The sequence below is a fragment of the Gracilinanus agilis genome, chromosome 3, assembly GCF_016433145.1.
Source record: "Gracilinanus agilis isolate LMUSP501 chromosome 3, AgileGrace, whole genome shotgun sequence".
Lineage (NCBI taxonomy): Eukaryota > Metazoa > Chordata > Mammalia > Didelphimorphia > Didelphidae > Gracilinanus > Gracilinanus agilis.
The window spans coordinates 141,945,872-141,971,662 of record NC_058132.1 but is presented as its reverse complement, the minus strand read 5'-3'; the positions used below and the strand labels follow the sequence as shown (position 1 = coordinate 141,971,662).

General features: G+C 38.0%; 1 protein-coding gene across 1 annotated transcript in view; it reads left to right on the top strand.

Annotated features, from left to right (window-relative positions):
• Positions 1–314: 314 nt before the first annotated feature.
• WASF3 (WASP family member 3) overlaps positions 315–25,791 on the top strand; it is a 189,337-nt gene continuing 163,860 nt past the window's right edge. The window contains exon 1 of the mRNA XM_044668288.1: positions 315–430. The gene's annotated coding sequence lies outside the window, so the exon portion shown is untranslated. The remainder of the gene's footprint in view (positions 431–25,791) is intronic.

Sequence of the window (25,791 nt, the reverse complement as noted above, 5' to 3'; positions counted from 1 at the left end):
CCTCACTTTCGCTCCTGCCAAGAGCAGCCACAGCTTTAGCTATACCCACATATGGGGGTGGAAAGAGTACTGTGACCTACACCCCCGCAGCAGCTCCCTCTAGCCGACCCTCTGTGCTTCTCCACAGTCGGCGATTGGCCAAGGGCATCGCCAATCAGAGTGGGGCAGGCCAGCAAGTGGTCTTTGGTTGGCAGAGGGGGTGTCGCTGTCCCCTTCACCTCCTACTTTCCCCGCCTCCTCCTCCTCGGGCCAGAGCCCCCTCCTCACGGGGAGGGACCGAAGGGGGCGTGGCTGTGGCCAGGCCGGTGGCGGTGTTGGTGGCTGGCGCTGCTGCTGTTGCTGCTGCGTGCGGTGTGGATGCGGGGGGCTCCCGGCGACCGCGGGCTTGGCGGCGACGATTGAAGGGAATGAAAAAGCCGTGGTGGGGCCGGTGAGTGCGGGCTGGAGTCCTTTCTCTCTTTCCCTTCCTTCCCGAGCTGTGCGGCTTCTCCGGGATGGGGACAGGGGCTGGAGTGGGAGCTGGAGCTGGGCCCTTGAACCCATGCGCCTTCCTCCTCTTCCTTCCTCCTCCTCCTCGAGGCCGGCTTTGGTTGCTTGGGTCGGCCATGCTCCAGGGCCCGGGCTGGCTGGCGGGGGAGCCTAGCTCGGGCCTTGGCGCCTACGGTCTGTCTACCCACCCCCTCCCCCCCGGGGACCTCGGTGCTCCTTGCTGCCCGAAGTCGCTGCAGCCGTATCCTTTGCCCTGACCATCCCGGGGAGTCTCCGTATGCCCTGCACGGGCCAGGGCCCTGGTCTGCCCGCTCCTCTGACCGCCTACCTGGAGGGGAGCCCACACCCCTGCCTGCAGCCCTGTTCCTCTCTTCTTGTCCTCGACCTGGTCCTTTTCTCTCACCTCCCCTTTTGCAGTCAGGCTCCTGCTCCCTTACCCTGGACCGACTGCTCTCCATCTCCTGCCTCCAAGGCTCCAGCTCTCTTTTCCTCGGCCCACTTTTCTCTTCCAGCCTCCCCTCCCCCTCGACCCCTGCTTCCAAGCTCCCGCTCTCTTCCCCTGGACCTACTCTCTTCCCATTCCTTGTCTCGGGCTCTTTACGCGGGACTCACTACTCTCCTCTTAGCAACACCCCCACACCCAACACCTTCTTCCTCTTTACCCTGCAGCCAGGCCCTTTCTCCCTTTTCTTGGACCTACTCCTCACCTCCAACTTCTTCCTCTCGACCCTTGTCCACAGCTTCTTGCTCTGTTCTGCCCGACCCTCTGCTTTCCATCCCCTGCCCCCAGACTCCTTCTCTTCCTAGATCCATTCCTCCCCCCTAAGCTCCCCTCCGACTTCTCCCCCTCAACCCCTGACCTCAGGTTCTTCTCTTTTCGGTTGTACCCACTGCTTTCTAACCCTGGCCTCAGGTTCCCCTCTTTATAGATCTATTCCTCCTCTCCGACTTCTCCCTCTCTATCCCTGTCCCCAAGGTTCTTGCTCTCTTCCCCTGGACCCGTTCTCTATTCCTTGCTTCAGATTTCTTCTCTTTCCATTGGATTCACTTTTCTCGTCTAAGATCCGTCTCCTATCCTCCCTTCAGCCGGGCTCCCGCACTCTTCTCCTGGGCCATTTCGCTACTCTTGCTGCCTCCTCTGTAGCCACTCTTACTCTCTTCCACTGGGGCCCGCTTCTCTCCATCTTCTGCCTCTTAAGTTCTTGCTCTTTAACACTGGACACGTTCCTATCCTCCGCCCACCTTTCCTATAGTCAGGCTCTTCCTGTTCCCTTCCAATGGGATCCCATCCTCTACATCTCTTGTCCCTGAAGGGGTCGTCCACCTCAACTCGTTCCTCTCTTCGTGTCACATCCCCAGCAGTTAGGCTCTTCCACTTGAACCTGTTTTAGCCCGGGGTGCCTATAAGCTTTTTCCTCTCTCAGTTTCCCTATTCTGGGACTTGGCCAATGTTCTGCTTTTTCTTCCACCTACGGAACGTCTTCAGGGCTCCCATGCCCCCCAACTTTCCCTTCCCTTCTAGTCCTGCTTTTTGGCTCTCTCCACACCTCCCTCCAGGTGTTTATCTTCATCCCCTAGCCTGGCCGCCTTCTGCTTCTCTCCCCTTAGTGTCTGCTCCGCAAATCCCTGCCTCCTCCTTCGCCCCGGGCGTCTGGCTTAGGGGTGTCTCGTCATCCCTAGCCCTCTGCTGTCTTCCTCCTCTCCCTGCTCCCTTGTCCCGTTCTTGTCCTCTTCAGGTCGCTGCCCTCTGTCCTGGCTTCCCTTCTCGGTTCATGAGCCCGGGTGCTTTGCTCCCGCCTAACCGTTTGTGCGGACTACTGACTGCTTTAGCCCGGGTGCCAGCTCTTCTGTGGCTCCCCCACCGCCACCCCACCCCCATCCCCGGCCTCTGAGAGGGCCCTGGTCTGGGTCGTCAAGGAACTCTCAGGCTCAGTAACAATGCTCAGTTCTCGGTCACGGTGGGAAGGCTTTTTGGGGAAGCCTGCACGCTTTGAGATGAAGGGGCGAAAGAGAGTCTGGCTAGCCTGGGAGCTGTGTTGCCTTGATTGATAATCCCCAGTAGACTTTCTCTGCGGGGCCCGGGGTGGGGGTGGGGAGCCTGACTCTTCCGCCACCGCATTGAGACTTCCGAGAGTGGAAAAATCTCTTTTTCCTCCGGGAGGACTTTCCCTCCCTGTCTCGGGTACATAGGACCGGCTATGGCGATTTTTCCCTGGGCTCAGAAACTCCTAGGGTTAGTTGCAAAGCTGTCACAAGAACAAAGTTATTCATTATCACCAAGTAGATCGGTTTAGGTTTGGATTTTTTCCTTTTTGAACAACTCATTGTGTTAGCTATATGGAATGGGGGAAGTTGTTCTATTTAGGCTTTATGTTAAAGTTGCCTTATCCTTAACATCTTTTAATACTGAAAATTAAAGAATCATTTTATTTGATCTGTATAGAAGTTTGTCAAGAGATAAGCAAAATATATTTAAAAGGGCCTTGATGCTTAACTCATACAGAATTCATATTTGTTATGAGGTAGAACATTTAAAATTACTTGTCTTCAGGTGCTGTGGTTTCATGAACTAAAATGTGCATTTAAAATTTTTATTTTATGTTCTTCATAACATGAAGCTTTTAAGTGTGATAGAGATTATTTTTCAGTATGTCTCTAAGGCAGTTATTGAATATTAGTTTTTGTTTCTGTACACACACACACACACACACAAGTTAGTTATCTTTGCCTCTTTCACAGTATAACAATGCAGTAATTCTTGCAAACCAATTCTTTTATCTTCTTGAGAGGTTAGACAAAAGAAAGCTGTCCCTGGCCTTTCCCATAGACCTTTCAGTTTGCTGCATTCTATCTCCCCAATATAACCCCTCCCCCCCCAACCAGGATTTTAATAGCTTCAACATCATGATGATATTTTCCTCCACTTTTAAGACCTTCTTTTTAAACAAGTAATGATGCTCTTGAGAGTTGTCATGTAGCATTTATATGCTTAAAGCTTTGTGTTTACATGTACTCATTAAGAGTAAGTTGAAAGTTTATTTCCAACTTAGTGTACTTATAGACCATAGAAAAGAGATGTTCTAGAAATATAAAAAACTCCTTAGAGTTTCCCATTGATCATTTTGAAAGTTATAGCACCCTTCCACATATTTTCTTGAAGTGAATTTTTAGCATTAAACAATTTGCTTTACAGTGCAGACATTTTTAAGTGATAAAAAATATAAAACACAACTTGAAAAGAAATTCATTGTCAACATCAAAATCCATTGTTGGTGACATTTTTGTATTTACATGTTTATAGTGCCCCTGTAGCTTTTAAATGATGCTGTCTGTGACAAATAAGCCTTATTAGAAGTGATAGGGACCTCTTGGTTTAAATGATTTCATAATGAGTATGAAAAGAATTTCAGATGAAGTGTTATGCTAATTATGGTGGTCCTTTTTTTTTTTTTTCAGATTTGCCCCAGTTTCTAGGTCTAAGAGGGTTTTATTTTTGTTTGAAGTACTCTCACAAAATAGGGCAACAATTCAAAAGCTTTCTTCTTATAATCATTGCCCTTCATTTTAATAGATTACTGTGTAGATGAGGCTCAAAAATACTTATATTGTCTTATTAGCACCCCCTTCCCCCTTTTTTAAATGCCTTGTTCCCTTCTTCAAGGGCTCTGTTGCTTTCCCTAGGATCATTGTCTTCTACCAATGCCTGTCTTCATTTTCAAAAACCTAATCTCCCAGGGATTCTATTTTTCTTCTCTCCTGGTCTACCCTTAATTCAGTGCCAAGTCTCTTCTTTCCCAGGTCTTATTTTCCTCTCCTGGAAGTGCTCTCTTCTCCAAGGTCCTGTTCATATCCCTTAAAGCTGACTCTCCTTCAGAGTTTGACCTTTGTCCCAGAACCTATTCTTTCCCAGGGTAGGCTCTCCCTGGGAGAATGGTAATTTTATTCTCAGTGTGTTCTTGTCTCTTAGGTCCAGTTCTCTTTCCCCCAGTGTGTTGTATTCTCTTAATGCCTGGCTCTGATGTCTCATGACCTAGTCCTTTTCTCAGGATTTGGTCTCAGGGGCCTTATTCTCTGTAAAGAAAAAATGTCTTCAAGAGAAGAGCAGTTTTCCCTTATTCATAGTCAGGTCTCTTCTCTCAGCATCTTTTCTTCTTTAGAGCTTGTACTTTTATTCTTCTATAACCTGTTTTTCTCTCTTGGGACTGCTCTTGGTTTTGGACTTCTTTCTCACGTTCCAGCCCTTTTTTTTCTTAGTGTCTTTTCTTTCTTCCTTTTTTTTTTTTTTTTAAAGGATTTCTATCTTGGATTTCTTTCCCAGGACCTTACTTCATGTCCGTCTCAGAACCTGTTGTTCTGCTCTTAGGTTCTCGTTCATCTCTTTCAGAGCCTCTACTTTCCTTATATGAGCTCCTGTGGCAATTAATGTCTGAAAGATTCATCTGGCAATTAATCATGCTCTGTGTTGTGCAGTCTTTGTCTTCAATAGATCTTTAAATCTTATTGTTGTATATATGTCTCAGAACCTTAACCAGATTATACATTCTTTGAGGGAAGCAGTCTTATGTTATATTTCATGTTCTATTTCCCAAATCATTTAGCATAACACTGTGCATATAGTAAGCTCTTAAATATATTTAATTTTGTCACATAATAGTAACTCAGTTAATAAACTTTTTTTAAGTATCTGCTATGTGCTAGATTCCTATGTGTCAAATGCTGGGGATACAAAGAGAGGCAATAGTCTCTGCCCTCAAGGAGTTCATAGTCTAGTGGAGAGACAACATGCAAATGACTATGTATAAACTAGCTTTATACAAGTTAAATTGGAGATAAGCAACAGAGAAGGCTAGAATTAATGATAAGGAAAAGTTCCTGTGGAAGGAGGGATTCTCACTGTTAAGTGCTTTCCCTATATAGTTCTATAAGGTATCATCCCTTTTTTACAGATAAAGAAACAGAGGCTCAATTAAGTTAAATAGCTTATTCAAGGTCATAACTAAACAGTGACAGAATCAAGAGTCACACCCTAGTTTTTTTTCATTCTTGAATTCTGTCTGTCTGTCTGTCTCCCTCCCTCCACCCTTCTCACATGTCTCTGATCTTTCTACCTTTCTCTCTTTATTTCTCTGGACTTCTGCCCTATCCCAAAGCAAATGCTGCCTCTTTCAAGGTAATTGTCTTTCACCACACATACACATTTACACAGAAGTGTTTAGATCGTGCCTGGAGCTACTATTGGCCTTCAAGTGCCATGTACACCTTTGCCTGTCAGACTCACTATTTCCTCCAAAGCTTTTGTAGTCATAGCACAGTGTAGTGGAAAAAATACTCCACTTGGAGTCAGATGACTTGAGTTAATGTCCTGGTTAGGTAATTAAGCTATTACTTTGAGCATTAGCTTTGGTAAGTTGTTTCTAAGGTGGTTAGGAGGAAAGTACTTTGGAGGCTTATCCAGTGCTTCATGAATTTGAGTTTTTAGGAACATTGTTGAGAACTGCACAAGTTTTCCTGATTCTGTTATTTACTGGCTCTGTTGCATTTAAAAAAAAATTCTGCTTTACTGTGTGTTTAAAGTATTGCTTCCTGGAAGTTGTTGCCCCTTTCCCTCCAATATTCTGTTTCAGCTCATCCTAGAGCAGCTTTTACAAATAATCATGCAGAATTGTGTCACAAGGAATATTTTGACTTCTGTTCAGACTGATTGTCTGGGATGGAGAAACTATCTTGCACAAATGTATCAGCTTCAGTTGTCGGCAATGAAACTTTGTTCTAGACACATAGTAGATGCTCAAGAAATACTTGTTCACTGATTAATTTACCTTGTATCCTTCTATGAAATTGGATGCTACTACCACCCTTTAATTTGGTCTGTTGGTTGATGAAGCACATATTTTTAAACAAAGTATGCATTTGCTTTGTTTTTCTTTTTTTTTTTTTTTATCAATTAGTGCAGCATGAAAGAAGGTGCTTAGGTGGCAGACTTCAGAGCTCTACTGGAACTGTAAATCTTGGCAATGCTTTTTTCTTTTCAAATAAATTTGGGTTTATTATTCATCCAGAGGCTCACTGTGCCAGATTTGTTTTCTGTGAAGCATTGAATTACTCATGGCAGGCACATGATGTCTTTGAGCTCTAGAGTAGACCACTTGAGCCTTGAATGGGAGGGTTTTTGAAAAGTGTATTAGGCATTTAACAAGTGTTTGAGGAACTGCATGGTGCTGACCAATGTACTAGGCATTTGCTATGCCTAATATTGAATAGAGAGGATTCTTGCAGCCCTGATGATCTAACAGCAGAGTGCGACTTTCTACAGTTTTGTTGGACGAAGGGTCCTTTCAATTATCCAATTAGTCAACAAAAATTTATTGTTACTGCATACCAGGCACTACGCTGAGTGTTGAGGATACAAAGAAAGTCAACTGCAAATTCACTACCTGACCTCTCGCTCCCCCGAGTCTCCACTCTCAAGGAGCGAACATTCTAATTTCCTAGTATCCAACAGAACAAGATGATTAATAACTCTGTCTACAGAACTTTCAGTATTTCTATGATTTTGACATTTGTAGCATTTCATTACATTTGAATATCTATTTACTAAAGACTTCCCAGGGATCCAGTACTCAGGAAATATAGCTCTAAGTTTCTTCACTCATTCTATGTGTAGACTTTGTGTGACCATTTTTAGGTATCAAAAATGACTCCATGATTAATACCTTTATATCACAGCTCTCTGTCTTCTACATAAAAGTATATAAAGAATCAAGACAGCTTAATTAAAAAAAAACAAATCAAACCCTTACCATATATATTAGAATTGATACTGAATATTGGTTCCAAGGCAAAAGACTGGTAACAAATAGGCAAGTGAGGTTAAATGAATTGCCAGGAAGTTCCTGAGGCCAGATTTGAACATAGGACTTCTTGACTTTTGGCCTGGTTCTCTATCTACTGAACCACCTAGCATGGCAGTTTCATTAAAAAAAAACAACAACCAATTAGTTATTTTACATTTAAAAACCCAGTGACCTTTCCTCCCTTTTTCTCCTCCCCCCATTAGAGAAGGCATCATTTGTCTAAAAGATATACATATGTATAAAACTATGACTTGTTTCTATTTATCGGTTTTTCTCTGGAGGTGGACATGCAAAAGTCATTCCTCAAAAAATATTTCCGCTACTATATATAATGCTACATAACTGTATAAATGTATATAATTCTCTTGGTTCTGTTCATTTCATTTCTTATTAAAGCTTTTTTTTTTTAAATCAAACCTTCCTTTTAGCTTTTTATGGACATTTTTCAATCATTCAGTCAGTAAGCATTACTATGTGCCAAGCACTGGCATGAAAATCAAAATACAGTCCCTGTCTTTTGAGGAGCTCACAATTTAATAGGGGAGTCAACAAGTGCCTGTCCATACAAGATTAATTGGAAATAATAGAGGGAAGTCACTAGAATTATGACTAGGAAAGACTTCTTCTGGACAATTTTGCTTATGCTAATGCTATGAGTTATTCTGAGATATATCACTGCTAATCAGGACCTCTCTCTTTTGTTGAAGTATTATAAACTTCATGTATATCTTATAACATATGCATAAATGCACATTTCAAAAACTAATAATAAGTAACTTTAAAAATAAACATTGTTTTAGATAATATTTATTGTTTTCCATAATACTTATTGTTCCTTTTAGCATTTACCATGGCTCTACTTTATTTGATTGGAAAAAAATACCTTCCCTCAATAAACAAAAAACACACTACTAAATTCACTGGAGAATTATAATGAGAAATCTTTAAGAAACAATTTTGCATCATTTAATCATTCTTTTTAATGGCCTTGTGTACAAGATTGCTTTAAATAATTATTTCTGCTTTTTAAGAGAACGTTTCAGTATTCAGAGAATAAGTGACTTTTCTTTGATAATGAAGTTGGTTGCAGAACCAAGATCAAAATTGTCTTTGAGTTTTTGGACTATTGGCCTATTGAATCATCTAGTGTCACTCCTAAAGAATGTTCTTTCATTTATATCCCTATATTTTGTTCTCAGGGGAAAAATTATATTTTTGCACCTGAGAAATTTCAAGGTGACTTTTGGAAAAGCTCTGTAGGGAGTTAAGGTTTAGAGTCAAATCTCTTTCAAGCTACATATGAATATTTTTGGTGAGTTACTCTTACCAATTCAGGAATAAGATAGATTGAGATATCTGTGACTCTTATTTATCAGTTTGCTAGATTTTTTTTTAAAACCCTTAACTTCTGTTTATTGGTTCCTAGGTGGAAGAGTGGTAAGGGTAGGCAATGGGGGTCAAGTGACTTGCCCAGGGTCACACAGCTGGGAAGTGTCTGAGGCCGGATTTGAACCTAGGACCTCCCATCTCTAGGCCTGACTCTCAATCCACTGAGCTACCCAGCTGCCCCCAGTTTGCTAGATTTAAAAAAAAATTTTTGGGGGAGAATATTAACTGTTCCAAGGCCTAGATAAAGTCCCTCCTATTCCATGAAGTTTTCCCTTACTACTTTACTTAACTTTCTTTAATCACCTATAGCTCTTTTTTCTTCTTCTTTTCAAACCCTTACTTTCTATCTTTGAATCGGTGCTAAATATTGGTTCCAATGAAGAACAAGGGTAAGGCCTAAAAGGGACTTGCTCAAGGTCATATAGCTAGGAAGTGGCTGAGGCTAGATTTGAACACAGGACCTTCTGTCTCCAGATCTGGCTCTCTATCCATTGAGAATTCTCATAGCTCTCATAGACCATATTATACAATTTTGTGTTGTACTTAATCATATCATGTCTTGTTGGTCAAAAAACAAACATTTAATAAGTTTATCAATTTATTTTATATATTATATATAATTTATAAATGTATTAATTGCTTGCTATGTGTCAAGCACTGTACCATGTGCTGGGATACAAAAGACAGAACCTTTTAGTCCTAGCCCAGAGGTTGATAGGTAGCAGAATTCTGGGCTTAGAGTCAAGAAGACCTGAGTTCAAATTTTACCTTGGACACTTACTAATGGTGTGACCCTGGGCAGTCTTTTTAACCTCTTTCTCCCCTACTTTCCTAACCATAAAATGAAGATAAAAAATAACATCCACCTCTCAGGACTGTTGTGAAGATCAAATGAAACAATATTTATTAAAGTGCCTGATACATAGTAGTACTTAATAAAAACTTATTTCCTTCCTGCCTTCAAGGCATTTACAATCTAACAGAAAACAAGATGAAGATTCCTAAGTATATAAGTATGTAAAATATATACAGAATAGAGTAGCAGTAATATTTGGAGGGAAGAGACCAGCTGCCACATAATGGAGGCAGAATCTGAGTTGAGCTTTGAAAGAATGAGTAGGAACTCAGCAATAATCACAGGAGATAAAGGGCAGGAAGTCCTGGGTTCAAATTTGGTCTCAGACACTTCCTAGCTGCCTAACCCTGGGCAAATCACTTACCCCCCACCCTTCTGCCTTGGTTCTAAGACAGAAGAGAATGGTTTTAAAAAATAATAATTTAGGAAATAGTTTGTGAGCAGTTAGTGTATCAGGGAAAGAAAAAAGACCATAAATAGAGAGTAATAATGTAAGGCTGGAAAGTGGAACCCAGGCGAGATTTGAATTGAATCTTGAAGGACGTTAGGTAAACCAGAAGGCAAAGTTGATGATAATTTGGGGACAGCAAGGCACAGCAAGAGAAGAAGTACAGCAAATAAGCCAAAGGAGCTGGATGATAGAGTATGTGGAGGGGCATAAAGAATAAGAAGACTTAAATGCCAAACAAAGAAATTTATATTTGATTCTAGTGGTACTAGGGAGCCACAGTAGTTTGTTAAGTTGGGGGAACTGATGTAGTGAGGTGACCTGATTAGGCTTGCACTTTAGGAAAATCACTTTGGCAGCTAAGTGGGGGATGAATTGGAGTGGGGGACAGAGGGCAGGGAGATAAAACAGTAGCATGAATGTGACAGTATGAGGGATATAACCAGGATGCATTTGGCAGTCATTTCATAACAACAACTATAGTAACTTACATTTCTATAGCCCTTTAAGGTTTACAAAACACTTTGAATACATTATCTCATTTGATGCTCATAACAACTCTGTGATGTAGGTGCTATTATTATTTTTATTTTATAGGTAAGGAAAAAAAGACTGAGAGAGATTAAATGACTTGCCCTGGGTCACTAACATTGATAGCAATCTCATTTTTTCCATTGATAGTGAAGACTTTATCTTTAATATCTCTCCAAGTGCTTATTGAAATCTGATTGGTATTGATGACTTTATTAGAAATTAAGTTTCACAGGAATTTGGATCGTTTTGTGCTTTTGTTTTGTAAATCATCTAACACGCTGCCATGTGTTTGTGAATTATTGTAGTGACACTGGACTTATTTTCCCAACCCATATGCATCCTAGCAGGTCAGGTTCTCCTGGGGGTGCTGCGGAGCCTTTTTCAATTCCATCCACTTGAGTTCCCATTTTAGTATATTTCCCCCACTGGTAATCACCAATGATTAGCACTTCAGTTTCCTTTAACTCCCTAGCCTCAATTAATTTTTACAAAGGATCATTTACTGTGAAGTTATAGCAAGAGCAGAAATACAAATGTTTCTCCCAAATACTCTTCTCTATATACTACTACTTTGGTTCCTGGTGAGAGTGGGCTCAAGCTTCAAAGCAATTTATACATAACAAGCTTAGAAGCAATTTATATATTATAAGCAATTCCTGTAGGAGATTGTCTATTGTTATTGCCAAGTTTCTTTTCGTAAGATAATAGGCAAGTAATAAAATAAAGCTGATGTGTTATCTGTGTGGGTGACTTTGTGACCTTGGTTATGTATGTCTCTATTTCTTCTTTATCTGGCTTCTACCCTTACTTCTTTACTGAAACTGTTTACTCAAAGATCATGGATCATCTTTTAAATTCCAGATCTAATGGCTCCCCCCTCTTCCTGCCTCTGTTTTGTCCTCCTTGATCTTTCTTTTACTTTTGACAGTATTGACATTGTCTCCTGAATACTATCTATTCCCAAAGCTTCTTTCCTTCTTCCTTTCTGTAATTTGATAACTTCTCCTTTGCTGGCTCTTTGCCCACTTCCTGACTTTTCTAGTTGGTTGTTCCTTAGGGATGTATCATTGGTTGACTTTTCTTCCCACCCCCACCCCCCCAAAAGGTATTCTCTGTCTTAGCAATTTAATTCTTCCTTTTTATGTTGTTGTTTAGTCATTTCAGCCATGTCTAACTCTTCCTGACCCCATTTGGGGTTTTCTAGGCAAAGATACTAGAATGATTTGCTGTCTATCTCCTCCGGCTCATTTTACAGATGAGGAAACTGAGGCAAAAAGGGTTGTGACTTGTCTACAGTCACACAGGTAAGTATCTGAGGCCAGATTTGAATTCAGATCTGTGACTTTAGTCCTGAAGCTCTATCCATGTGCTATATAGCTACCTTGTGCAGTTTAAATCTTCTTATTTCTGTTGGTAACCAGATCCACATCACATATTTCTCTTCTTTGTTTTCACATGTCATATCCTAATACTGACCTTCTTAACACTTGCCTGTGTAAATAAATTTGACTTCATAAAAACTCTCTCCATTTCACCTTTCTTCTTGTATCTGAAATAATCTTTCTTCCACAAGGATCTTATCATATCATTTCTGCTCAGAAATCTTCAGTAAAACCCCCAACTACGTGGTGCAGGAGATAGAGTACTGAGGCTAGTGTCAGGAAGACTCATTTCCCTGTATTCAAATCTGACTTCTAACAATTACCAACTGTGTGACTCTGGGCAAGTCACTTAATCCTATTTGCCTCAGTTTCTTCATCTGTAAAATTAGCTGGAGAAGGAAATGGCAAACCACTCTAGTGTCTCTGCCAGGAAAACCCTAAAATGGGGTCATGAAGAGTTGGACATAACTGAAAAATGACTCTCCATTTGGGCCAGCTATAGCATAGAGGAGAGAGCACCAGACCTGGGGTTGGGAGTTTCTGGGTTCAAACCTGATTTCAAACACTTCCTAGAGATGTGACTCTGGGGAAGTCACTTAAACCCAGTAACCTAGCTCTTACCACTTGTATCAATTTTATTATCAATTGATTATTTATGATCAATTTTTATTTGTGATCTATTATTATCAGTTGATATTTGTATCACTTTTAAGACAGAAGATGAGGGTTAAAAAAAAAGTTCCTTTTTTGCAAAGTTTAGATTTCTTTGCCTGGAGTTTGAGGCTTTCTTCAGTCTAGTCACAGTCCCCCTTTTTAGCCTTAATCTCATGTTTGTACCCTATGCATGGTCTTCTTTCTCTCTCTCTCTCTGATACACTTATTGCTCACAAACTGTTTCCTTTGTTTATAGTACCCTCCCTCCAAGACTCCCAAGACTCTCTAAGGCACTTAAATTTTGATGCATTTTGTGATTATCTGTATTTGTGTACTGTCCTACTTAGATTATAAATTCCATGAAGGTTAAACTTTGTATTTCCCTCCTATCTTAACATGAGTTTGAGAACAAGTAGGTATCTAGCAAAAAAGTATGTAAAATATAATTGGTGATTATATATTATAAATGAGCTTTATGATTGGAAGTGTTGCCTGTATAACTGTAAAGTGTTGTACATTGTTATTTCTCACTAATGGATGTCTACCCTTTTCTTGTGTCTGAACTGTAATATAAAGCTTCTCCTCATGAGAATTGGAAGGGTGGTGTGGGATTGCCATTCTTGTGGGATGGGCCCTACTTGGTTGAATCTCATCATTATTTCAACTTTCTTTGACCACTAACACTCCCCATTTTTGGGTACTTAACTTCAAGGGTATTAAATAATGATAATTATTTTTGGATAACTGTTTGATATACCAGAAAAGCCTGAAAATGCAGACTGTGAAATTGACTGCCTTGTTAATTCCCTGAAGAAATACTGATAGCTTGATGGAGTGGAAACAGCCTTTGCTCTTTTTTGCTCTTCTGTAGTCAGGAGACTACAATTTTAATCTTAGTTTTGCCTCTTTTTGAATCTCAGTTTTCCATACCTGGAAAATGTGAATACTATTCCTTGAACTTCTACCTCACAAAGTTTCTTGTGAGGAAGAATGCCTGATAAACCTTAAAACATTACACAAATGTGTTATTTTGTAATAATAATGATAAATAAGGAAAAAAACTAGATTAAATTTTGCATTCCTGTTCTGTTAATGTTTTCTTTTCCTTTTCAACAGCCTTTCCCTCCTTTTTTGTTTTAAAAATAAACATGAGAGAGAGAAAATGGTTAGGGAGTATTCAAACATTAGTTAATTTTAGGTAATGATTATATTTATGGCTCTTTGGGATACCTGCTAATTAACCATAAAAGTTAGATTGTTATACAAATTTGCATGAAAAAATTATACCATTAAGCATTTATGGGAAAACTTATCCCAGGCAAATATAGAAAATACTAAAATAGTACTCCAAAAACTGAAGTGAAGAACCTCTTCTCATTAGGCCAAAAGCAATTCTAAGATATTCCCCATCCTGTCCCCAGCCCCATTAGAACCCAGGTGAGTAGAGGATATTATATTCATTTAAAAAATAAGATTGGATTTTTTTCATAACAATGTATCAAAGCTAAAAAATAAAGAGCACATTCATTCCTTCACACATCTCAAAAAAAATTTAAATGCACAAAAGGAAATACTGTTCTAATGACTTATTGGCATTTACTCCTTTTGAAGTAAACACTTGATGTTTTGCTCTGACACCATTGTGTTCTGTTTCTTTTGGCCTTCCAAGTGAGCAGCTGTCATTGAGGAATGTTTTCAATCAAGTAGCTGATGAAAATGCTGATTTTGAGGGCTTTACTTCCCACAAAGATGGGCTTTAAAAGAGTGGTGCAGTGTTTTAAGCTTTGTGTAAATGCATTATAACTCCAGCTATGGACCTAAACAAGAAAGAACCTTTTGCTCATTGGTATGGCTCTAGTCACCATATTATTAAAATACATCTCAATTAATGTTTGTTTAGAAAGTGTACATTAAGGCCAAAGTTAGAGTAACCAAAAACTTCCTGGTTAAGCTCCATGTTGGCTACCCCTCTCGAAGGGAATAAAGTTGAAGATATAGATATTATCTCTAGTACTTTTGATATTTTGGATTGTTCTGTGTACATGTAGTTGACTCTTGAAGCGCAAGATGTCATCTTGTTAGATTTGTGGTTTGTTTTTTTGTCGTAATCTATCCAGGTAGGCATCGCAGTTGATATTATGCCAGGTCTGGAGTGAAGGAAGGTCTGAGTTCAACTCCGACCTCAGCTACTTACTAGCTGTATGACCAAGGGGAATTCATTTAACCCTGTTTGCTTCAGTTTCCTCATCTGTAAAATGAGCTGGAGAAGGAAATGGCAAACTATTCCAGTATCTTTGCCAAAAAAACCCCAAATAGGGTCATGAAGAATTGGGCACAACTGAACAACAACAACAAATTCTTAAAAGTTGTCTCAGAAAGGTACAACACAATAAACATTTCTTACTGCCTGCTGTATACTTAGCACTATGTACAAATAAGAAAAAGAAAGATAATTCCTGTGCTAAAAGAGCTTATAATCTGATGGGGGAAGACAACACACAAAGGGAAGCTTCTACTGAAGCATCTACTGAAGAGGATACCTAGTGTAGGGGCATTATGTTCCTTGGAATTTAAACCAAGTCAAGCTGCAGACGGAAAGTGGTGAGGAAAAATTCTTTTCTAATATACCTTGTATCTTTCTTATGTACTTTTCCTTATGTACCTTATTGCCACTGCAGTCATAATATGGTACCCTACATTGGTAAAGAGAAATGCTGATAAAGTTTATGAGGGACTGGGGCAGATGGGTCCAAATTATCAGTTGAAATGGACCAAACAAGTAGAGCAAATCTTTGAAAATATAGATAGTTTTAAGGCAAAGTATGGAATGAATACACTGGTAAAGCCTGAATCCATTGGTTGGCTACATGCTGCAGTAGAGAGAATGATTTGGAGCCAGGGGACCTGAGACTAAATACCAACTTTACAATATATTACATGTATGACCTTAGGTAAATCTCGAGGACCTTGACTTCTTTATCTGGAGAGAACTTCTTGGGCTAGATAGATTTTAGTGTTAAACCTTTGTTCCTCTGTACTTGAGCCTCACCAAGAATCTGCTCTATAAAATTTCCAGTGTGTGAAGATTTCTACTAGTAGAAAACCTTTTACGTAGGAAGGATGTTCATTTTACTTTTGGACAGCTCCAATGATTAAAAGGCTCTTCCTAACATTTAACCATTTTTTACTATTTCCACCTATTGCTTCTAGCTCTGCCCTCTGTGGCAATCTGTCTTCCTGATAGCAGAACATTCTTTCTTCAAGACAACCTTTCTAATAGTAAAAACAGCTTTTCTCTTATCCCCAAGTTTTCTCTTTTATCTTTAATTTCTTTAGTCAGTTCTCCTTTGGTGTAAGTCTCCAATATCCTCCCTTTGCCTCTTCATTTTCCTCTTTTAGACTTGTTCCACTTTTAAAATATTATTCTTGGAATGTGTCTAGGCTGGAGCATAATTATCTAGATGTAGTGTGAGTAGGGCAGAGTATAGCATAACCTCTCATCCTGAACCCTCTACTTCTATGAATATAGCCCAAGATAATGTTAGCTTGGGGGAGTGGGTAACTTTGTCAAATTACTGACTTATAGTCCCCCAAATAATCTACTTTTTCTTATTTGAGCTGCTTTTTAAATTTTTAAATTTAAATTTTTATTATTTTAATGTTGAATATTTTCCCATAGCTACATATTTCATGGTCTTTTCCTCTCCCCCAAACCCACCTAACCCCGCTCGCTGACGCACAGCTCCACTGGGTTTTACATGTATTGATCAAGACCTAATTCCATATTATTGATAGTTGGGCTAGAGTTATCGTTTAGTGTCTACATCCCCAATAATATCCCCATCAGCCCATGTGTCCAAGCAGTTGTTTTTCTTCTGTGTTTCTCCTCCCACAGTTCTTCCTCTGAATGTGGCTAGTTTTCTTTCTCATAAGTCCCTCAGCCGTGCTCTGGATCCTTGGGTTGCTCTAGTAGAGAAGTCTGTTATGTTCGATTGTACCACAGTGCATCAGTCTCTGTGTACAATGTTCTCCTGGTTCTGCTCCTTTCACTCTGCATCAATTTCTGGAGGTCATTCCAGTTCACATAGAATTCTTCCAGTTCTTTATTCATTCCTTTGAGCACAATAGTATTCCATCACCAACAGATACCACAATTTGTTCAGCCATTCCCTGATCAAAGGACATTCTCTCATTTTCCAATTTTTTTGCCATTACAAAGAGCGCAGCTCTAAATATTTTTGTACAAGTTTTTTTCCTTATTATTTCTTTGGGGTATAATCCAAGCAATGCTATGGCTGGATCAAAAGGCATATAGTCTTTTAAAGCCCTTTGAGCATAGTTCCAAATTGCCATCCAGAATGGTTGGATCTGTTCACAATTCCACCAGCAATGCATTAATGTCCCAATTTTGCCATATCCCCTCCAACATTCATTACTTTCCCCTGTTGCCATTTTAGCCAATCTGCTAGGTATAAGGTGGTACCTCAGAGTTGTTTTGATTTACATTTCTCTAATTATTAGAGATTTAGAACACTTTCTCTTGTGATTATTAGTAGTTTTGATTTCTTTATCTGAAAATTGCCTTTTCATGTCCCTTACCCATTTATTGATTGGGGGATGGCTTGATTTTTTTTGTACAACTGATTTAGCTCCTTGTATATTTGAGTGATTAGATCTTTGTCTGAGTCTTTTGTTAAAAAGATTTTTTTCCCAATTTGTTGCTTCCCTTCTAATTTTGGCATTGGTTTTGTCTGTACAAAACCTTTTTAGTTTAATGTAGTCAAATTATTTTACATTTAGTGATTTTTTTTAAACCCTTAACTTTTGTGTATTGGCTCCTAGGTGGAAGAGTGGTAAGGGTGGGCAATGGGGGTCAAGTGACTTGCCCAGGGTCACACAGCTGGGAAGTGTCTGAGGCCAGATTTGAACTTAGGACCTCCCATCTCTAGGCCTGATTCTCAATCCACTGAGCTACCCAGCTGCCCCTACATTTTGTGATTTTTTTTCTAAGTCTTGCTTGGTTTTAAAACCTTTCCCTTCCCATAGATCTGATAAGTATACTATTCTGTGCTCACCCAGTTTACCTATAGTTTCCTTCTTTATATTCAAGTCATTTACTCATTCTGAGTTTATCTTGGTATAGGATGTGAGATGTTGATCTAGGCCCAATATCGCCCATATTGTTTTCCAATTTTCCTAGCAGTTTTGGTCAAATAATGGAAATAATCAACAACTTTAGCAAAGTTGCAGGATACAAAATAAACACACATAAATCCCCAGCATTTCTATATATTTCCAACACATCGCAGTATCAAGAGTTAGAAAGAAAAATTCCATTTAAAATCACCCTAGACAATATAAAATACTTAGGAATCTATTTGCCAAGACAAACACAGGAATTATATGAACACAACTACAAAACCCTTTCCATGCAATTAAAACTAGATCTAAAGAATTGGGAAGATATTGAGTGCTCATGTAGGATGAGCTAACATAATAAAAATGACCATTCTACCCAAATTAATTTACCTACTTAGTGCTAGACCTGTAAAACTACCAAAGAACTTTTTTACTGAATTAGGAAAAACTATAACAAAGTTCATTTGGAAGAACAAAAGGCCAAGAATATCAAGGGAAATAATGAAAAAAAAACATGAAGGAAGGTGGCCTAGCAGTACCAGATCTTAAACTGTACTATAAAGCAGTAGTCATCAAAACAATATGGTACTGGTGAAGAGACAGAAGGGAGGATCAGTGGAATAGACTAGGGTTAAGCGACCTCAGCAAGATAGTCTTCAATAAACCCAGAGAACCTAGCTTTTGGGACAAAAACCCACTATTTGACTTGAACTGTTACTTAGCCAGATCTTTTCAATCTTGTTCTTTGGCATTGCTTGTTTTGAATCCAAGTATAAACTTAAAAATGTAATAGGGCGAGATTTGGCTCATTGTTATAAACTGTTGAGATCTATTGATATCTTGACTTTGTATTCAAAATGATAGCTATTCCTCTTAGCTTTATGTCATCTGCACTTTTGACAAATGTTCTATGTATACCTTCATCTGTGTTAGTGTTAAAATGTTCAACGCAGGTCCAAAGATAGATCTTTGAATACTTCACTAGGTACCAGTTTAACGTTGATCCACTAATGATTACTCTTTAGGACTAGTCATGTTTCACCTAACTGTACTATCATATAGCCCACATAAGGTCCGCAAGGGGAGCAGATAATGCTTTGCTAAAAATTTAGATATACCATGTGTATTTCATTTCCTAGACTCATGAAAGGCTAGGCAGGGGTGGGGAATTAGGGAGTGGAGGGGGGCAGCTAGATGGTTCAGTGGTTGAGAGACAGATCTAGAAATAGGAGGTTCTGGGTTCAAATGTGACTTCAGAAACTTCCTATCTCTGTGACCCTAGGCAAGTCAGTTAACCCCTTATTGATCTTTGACTTGGAAACAACACACAGTATTGATTCCAAGACAGAAAGTAAGGGTTTAAAAAAAATAGAAAGACTAGTCAGATGCTACTTGTTCTAAATGAACTATGCTCTTAGTTGAGTTTTCCTTGCTTATTTAAATATACATTTGTAGTAATGATTGTAGCTTTTGAGCTCCAACTAGTATGCTTTTCATTTATACAAATCAGTCACAATGATATCATGAACTCTCAATTGTGAAACATTTACCAACCAGAATGCAAAAGCAAGAATAATCAAAACATAATTATCTGCTCATAAATCTGGGTCATATTATCCCACCAATGCATACATCGGGGGAAGGATTGCCAATAGGCACAGATTTGGAGAAACCTAACAGTGAAGCATAGGAATTAAGAACCCCATGGACCTTAGGTTTCTCAATCTTCTGTACTGAAGGTCTGTGATTTCTAAAGATTGATTTACACCACATGTCATTTGCTGTTCATGTGAGCCTCTCCATTCCTTTTAGAAAAAAAATAAAAGAGTCACTACTTTGCAAACCTTGGATGATTGAGATAGTGGTAAGCTTTTGTTAGGTAAAGTAGTCTTCTTCAGAACTTCTCAGCCTTGATACCTTGGCTAAGAAGTGAGGCAGCTTGACAATTCTTTTAGTGAAACGCAGTTCCTTTTAGTCCTGAGACCTTTAAAGCCATATAAGTAGATTCTTTATAGTCTTTGAGAGGTAACTCTTTTCTTGAGCTCTAGATGGTTCTTGAGTAGGAGTCCTTAATCTTTTTTTATGCATCATGTACCACTTTGGAAATCTAGTGAAGTCTCTTAACCCCTTCTCAGAATAATGTTTTGAAACATATAAAACAAAATATAAAAGATTGTGAAGGAAATCAATTATATTGAAATACAGTTATAAAGATATTTTATAAAGTCCTTCTAGGTTAATAATCCCTGGATTGTGGTATCCTTTTTCAGACTACACTGAAAACAGCATAGGATACTTCTTTCCCTAATCAGCTTTCAGCATCACAACTTTCCTTTAATCAAATCAACTCCCTTCATCAGCTTTAGAACTTGCCTGGCTAGCTGTGTGCACCTTTTCAGATATATTAACTTCTGTATCTTGCCTTCTGAAAAAATTTTTTTGTTGTTGATTTTTCTTTATCTTCTCAAACTGGCTTCTTAATCTTCTGATGTGACTTCTAATGCCTTAAATTGGCCTCCTTATGCGATATGACCCATCTCTAACTTGGGCTGAAAAACAAAAAAAAAAAGTCTAGAAGTCACATATGATATACATAACCATGTATGATAGTGTTCTTATTGTTCCTTGATTCAGAATTTCCTAGTAATAAAATACTAAGTACGAAAAACCTATATAAATGTACTATGTAAATTAGTTTCTGAGGAAATAATGCATTCAGTCATAAACTGGTATTTGTGCTTCAAAGAGTACATGTCTACTTCTTTTATCTGAAGGTTTTTGCTTTCTCTAAGGTCTTCAGAATTATCAGTGTTTCTCTGTTTCTCATACTCATGCTTTTTCCTGCCCTTTTTAGCAAATAAACTATCTACATAAGAAAGAGGAAAGACTTTGCACATCATTTTAGTGTAGGAAAGAACCTTTGAGATCTTGTAGCCCAACTAAGTGTTGAGAAGACAAGCTTTAGTGACCAATTTGTTCTAAAAAAATTTCCAGAAACTGAAGCTAAATTTCTCAGCCCATTAGAAGACTCCATTCTTTCCCTTTTGTTAAAATCAGGACACTTGTATGCTTTTAATATAGCCTCAAGGAACCGCTATTGGACCCATGGGGATTTGGGGTATTATGCCACTACTTTGTACCCAGGCATGTAGTTTGGGCTGGGATTCAGTCTTTTGGGAGTCTGCTTCCAATCAGAGCCTTTGGGTACCTTGTTCTCATACTTCTTGGATCATTAAGACTGACTCCCAGGGGACCATTTTAATTATATCAAATTAGAAGGTTCTCAGTGTATACAATATGAATCAGATAAGGAGTAGATCACGTATTCCTATACACATAAATAAAGGGCAAACAAAAGAAGGCAAGAGATCATGCACTAACAAAACAGCATTCAATAATGTAACTGGTTCAAGAATTTTGGCATAAAACTTTTTCCCTCATTTTCAGTCATATAACTATGCCCCAAATGATGGATTTCATGGTCTGTTTTTAAAAAATCTTTTTAGATTTAATGATTGTGTGCAGAATAACTTTGCTTATAAATAGATCCAGCTTTTTATTTATCCAAAATGTTCAGTTCCTCTTCAGAATCATCTGAAAGAACTAAAATAAATTAGGTCCTACTTTCAGTGTATTTATTTTGTGTAAAATTGCCCATGCATTTGCTCTGTTTTCTCTTTTAGGCTCAACCATCATATATAGTCTTTTTAAAGGTATTGGGTTTAGTTTTGTAGACTTTTTATTCTGTGATTCATGATAATGTCTAAACTAGTTGCTCATTATTGAAAGGGAAAGCATGCAGACGATCATTTAAAGGAGTTTTTTGGATTTTGTTGTATTTCTTCTTAATAGTATGTGAAGCCTATATTCTCATACTCTGAATTTAATTTTTGTTAAACTTAAGAATAAATTACTGTTTGATTTTTCTCCTAATTTCTAATATGCTAAATAAATAAGACTTAAAGAATCAATATAGTTTTATTGAAATTTTAGATGGTAAGTGTTATGTACCTGGTTGTTTAGATGCTCTTGTAAATACTTTTACTATTGATTGATACCTGAAGGGTCAAATGTCATGTTAAAAAAGTTATTTCTTTTTCTGGATCCTCTTAGTTCAGTGTTTCTAATCTTTGCTTTGGACAAAACTTCATGAGTTTCTATAGAAGAAAATATTTAACATTTTTTGTCATATGTTGAGAGAACCATCGAGATCAGATCAGAAAAGATAGTGAGGCTGATAGATGAACCATTGTACTGTCTTGGTACTTACGAGGTATGAAGAAAAAGAGAGGAATACACAAATAAAGTTAGTTTTAAATGATTGGAGAAATATTAATTGTTCATGAATAAGCAGAGCCAATATAATTAAAATAACAACCCTCCTAAGCTAATCTACCTATTTAATGACATCCCAATAAAATTACCAAAAGATTATTTTATCAAGTTAGAAATAAATATAATCAAAATTCATTTGGAAGAATAAAAGATCAAGAATATCAAAGGAATTATTAGGGAAAAAACCATAAAGGAAGGTCTAGTAGTACCAGATTTTAAATTGTATTATAAAGCAGTATAATTATCAAAACTATCTAGTAATGGCTAAGGAATAGAAAGGTAGATAAATGAAACAGAACAGATAGATAGGTGCAAAAGATGATGATAATCTTGTACTTGACAAAATCATACAGGTTTTGGGGGTAAGAAGTCACTATTTTGTAAAAATTGCCTGGATGAAAGGAAACTAGTTTGGCAGAAACTAGGTATAGACCAATATCTTATACCAATCATTAAGATAAGATCAAAATGTATATATGATCTAGACCTAAAAGAGCTACTACAAGTAAGTTAGAACAGGGAACATACTACCTATCTGATTTATGAATAGGAGAGGGATTTATGAGTCAACAAGAGATGGTGAGCATTGTGAAATGTAAAATGGATAATTTTGAGTACATTAAATTGAAAAGTTTTAATACAAATAAATGCTGTCAATATTAGAAGGAAAGCTGAAAATTAGGGAAACATTTTTATAGATGCCCTCTTAGATAAGGTTTTGTATCTAAATTATATAGAAAACTTTGTCAAATTTATGACTAAGAACCATTTCCCAATTGATAAATGAGCAACAGATCTGAAGAGACAATTTTCAGATGAAGAAACCCAAGCCATATATAGGTATATGAAAAAATGCTCTAAATCATTACTGATTAGAGAAATGCAAATCAAAACAATTCTGAGATATCACCTCACACCCATCAGAGTGGCTAAAATGACAAAAGAGCTGAGTTTCAAATGTAGGAGATGGGGGAAAATGGGGACACTGATGCACTGTTGGTGGAACTGTGAACTGATCCAACCATTTTGGAGAGCAAGTTGGAATTACACCCAGAGAGTTATAAAACTGTGTATATTCTTCAACCCACCAATATCATTGCTGGATCTGTTTCCAAAGGAGATTGGGGAAAGAGGAAAAGGACTCAAAGGTTCAAAAATATTTATAACAGCTCTCTTTGTGATGACAAAGAATTGGAAACTGAGGGGATGACCATCAATTGTGGAATAGCTAAACAAATTGTGGCATATAATTGTGAATACTACTATGCCATAAAAAATGATGAACAGACTAATTTTAAAAAACAAACTTGGAACAAACTATACAGTATAATGAACAGTGAAATGAGTAGAACCAGGAGAACATTATACACAGCCACAGAATTAATGCTAGAATAAACTGTGAATGTTACCTCCAGAAATTGAATAGAAAGGTGAAATATAAAAGACTTAACTTATATTAACATATTGACCACCTTGATGATATCTTTTGTGACGCAGGGAGGATGGGAAGGTGCTGGCACATTAGTAGATGGGATTTATTTTGTAGATATGAAGAAAAGTAAACTAAACATATAGGAGATTCGTGATTTCATTTCATCTTTTTCTTTATATATTGAAATGTTTGTTTTGTTTTGTAAAAATTTGGGATTAAAGAAAAGAGGGGAAGCTCTATTGGATATTGGGTGATATGCTGAGGACAGGACTGTTCCCCAGATCACACAGAGTAAAGGAGCTCTCCCACTGGGAATGAGGTAACTCTCTACCCTGAGAGTATCCTAGATCTTACCCAAGAGGGAATTCACTGATTTCTTTGCATAACAAATGTGATAAGGACATTGTTATGGTAGTTTGTCATTTAGTCATTCAATTTTTCTTGGTAAAGATACTACAGTAGTTTGCCATTTCCTTCTCCAGCTCATTTTACAGATGAGAAACTGAGGCAAATAGAATTAAGTGATTTGCCCAGTGTCACACAGCTAATAAATGTCTGAGGTCAGATTTGAATTCAGGAAGATATGTCTTCTTGGCCTGACACTTTATCTATTTGCTACCTAGCTGCCCTGGCAACATGATAGAAACTGCCAGCTTCTCTGGAGTTATCTTCATAATCTGAAGTTGGAGTTAGCATCTTCTGCCTCCTCTCTTGAACTTGGAAACCAAAAGCCAGAAATACCTGAAGCCATTAAAAGAAACTCAAAACATGTCCAAAGATTTGGAGAGAAACTGAAGCGTTCTTCTTTCTTCTAACCTTACTCCTCCTGAAAGCTGAAAGCACAGAACATGGATCTTCACCAATAAGGAGAGAGAATCTCATAACAATGGACTTTGGGACTAGGGTTACAAAATCAAGAATTTCGTGGGATGAGAAAATGATCTAAGAACTCTAATCTATGAACTTTTCTGATGCAGGAGGAATACGTATATTGGCTTGTGATCTCATTGAAGTTTCCAAATGATTACTAATTATTATTAATTATATACCTTAGTATTTAGAGAGACAGTTTTACATTATGCTTAGAGTTGGCCTTGAAGCCAGGAGGAACTGTGGTCAAGTCCTGTCTCTCTGATATATTCTAATTGTTTGAGTCTGGGCAAGTCTCATAACCATTCAGGGTTTTAAGCACCTCTCTGAGACTATAAATCGCAGAGTAGGTGGGAACTCTCATTGATAGAGATTTTGCTTGCCTAGAGATTTTCTATGCCAATGAAATCACAAGCCCTTCAAGCCCCATCCCAAAGGTATCTAGACATTAAATTTGATTATTTGACAACTGAGGTTTAATTTGCTTTCTTGATAGTATAGGCAATTCATATTATTGAAATCAATTTCAGTATGATTGAATCATCTTTCTTCTAATTACTAATATTTTTCCAGCTTCGTAATATAAATTAATTTTTGTTTAAATTCATTTATTTTAATTTGTTATTACCTCTTTCCCAGAGGCTTTCTATTTGAGTGATTTTTCCCACTCTTGTATTTACTAGCTTTTCTACCTTAACTGAAGTTTCTACTTTCTCTACTATGAATGAAGAATAATCAATCATGAGTCAGAAATTTAGAATTAGAAAGGACTCTCAAGAAAAATAACCAATATGGAAATATGTTTTACATGGCTGCTCATGTATAAATCTTTATCAAATAGCTTACTGTTTCAGGGAGGAGGGAGAAGAGCGAGAGAGAAACTCAAAATTTAAAAAAATGTTAAAAATTGTTTTTACATGCAATTGGGGAAATTTTATTTTAAAATATTGCAGGTGAGGAAACAGAGGCACAGGGAAAATAAGTAACTTGTCAAAATCTTACAGATAGCGGTACAGGTGAATAGAAATGAACCCGTCCAACCATAACTCCGGGGTTCTTTCGATTATACCATCCCCTCCCCCAAAGGGTGACCTTTAGAAGAACACATTGTAGAGAAAGTGATGATCTTGGGAATACAAGGAGCATAAATAATTAGAGAGGATCCTAAATTTTTATACTTTCCAGAGACATTGGGCAAAAGTGAGTAGCTACCTGTTTATTAGACTGAGAAAAACCAAAATAAGGCAATAGAAAGAGATTAATATAGAGATATAATTGGAAATCACCTGCTTAAAGTTTATATCAAAGCTATAAAAGCAGATGAGATCTTCCATAAGAAGATTATAGAGGGAGGGGTGAAGAAGGCCCAAAATAGCCTCAGTGGTTTGTGGAGGCACATTATTCTTTTT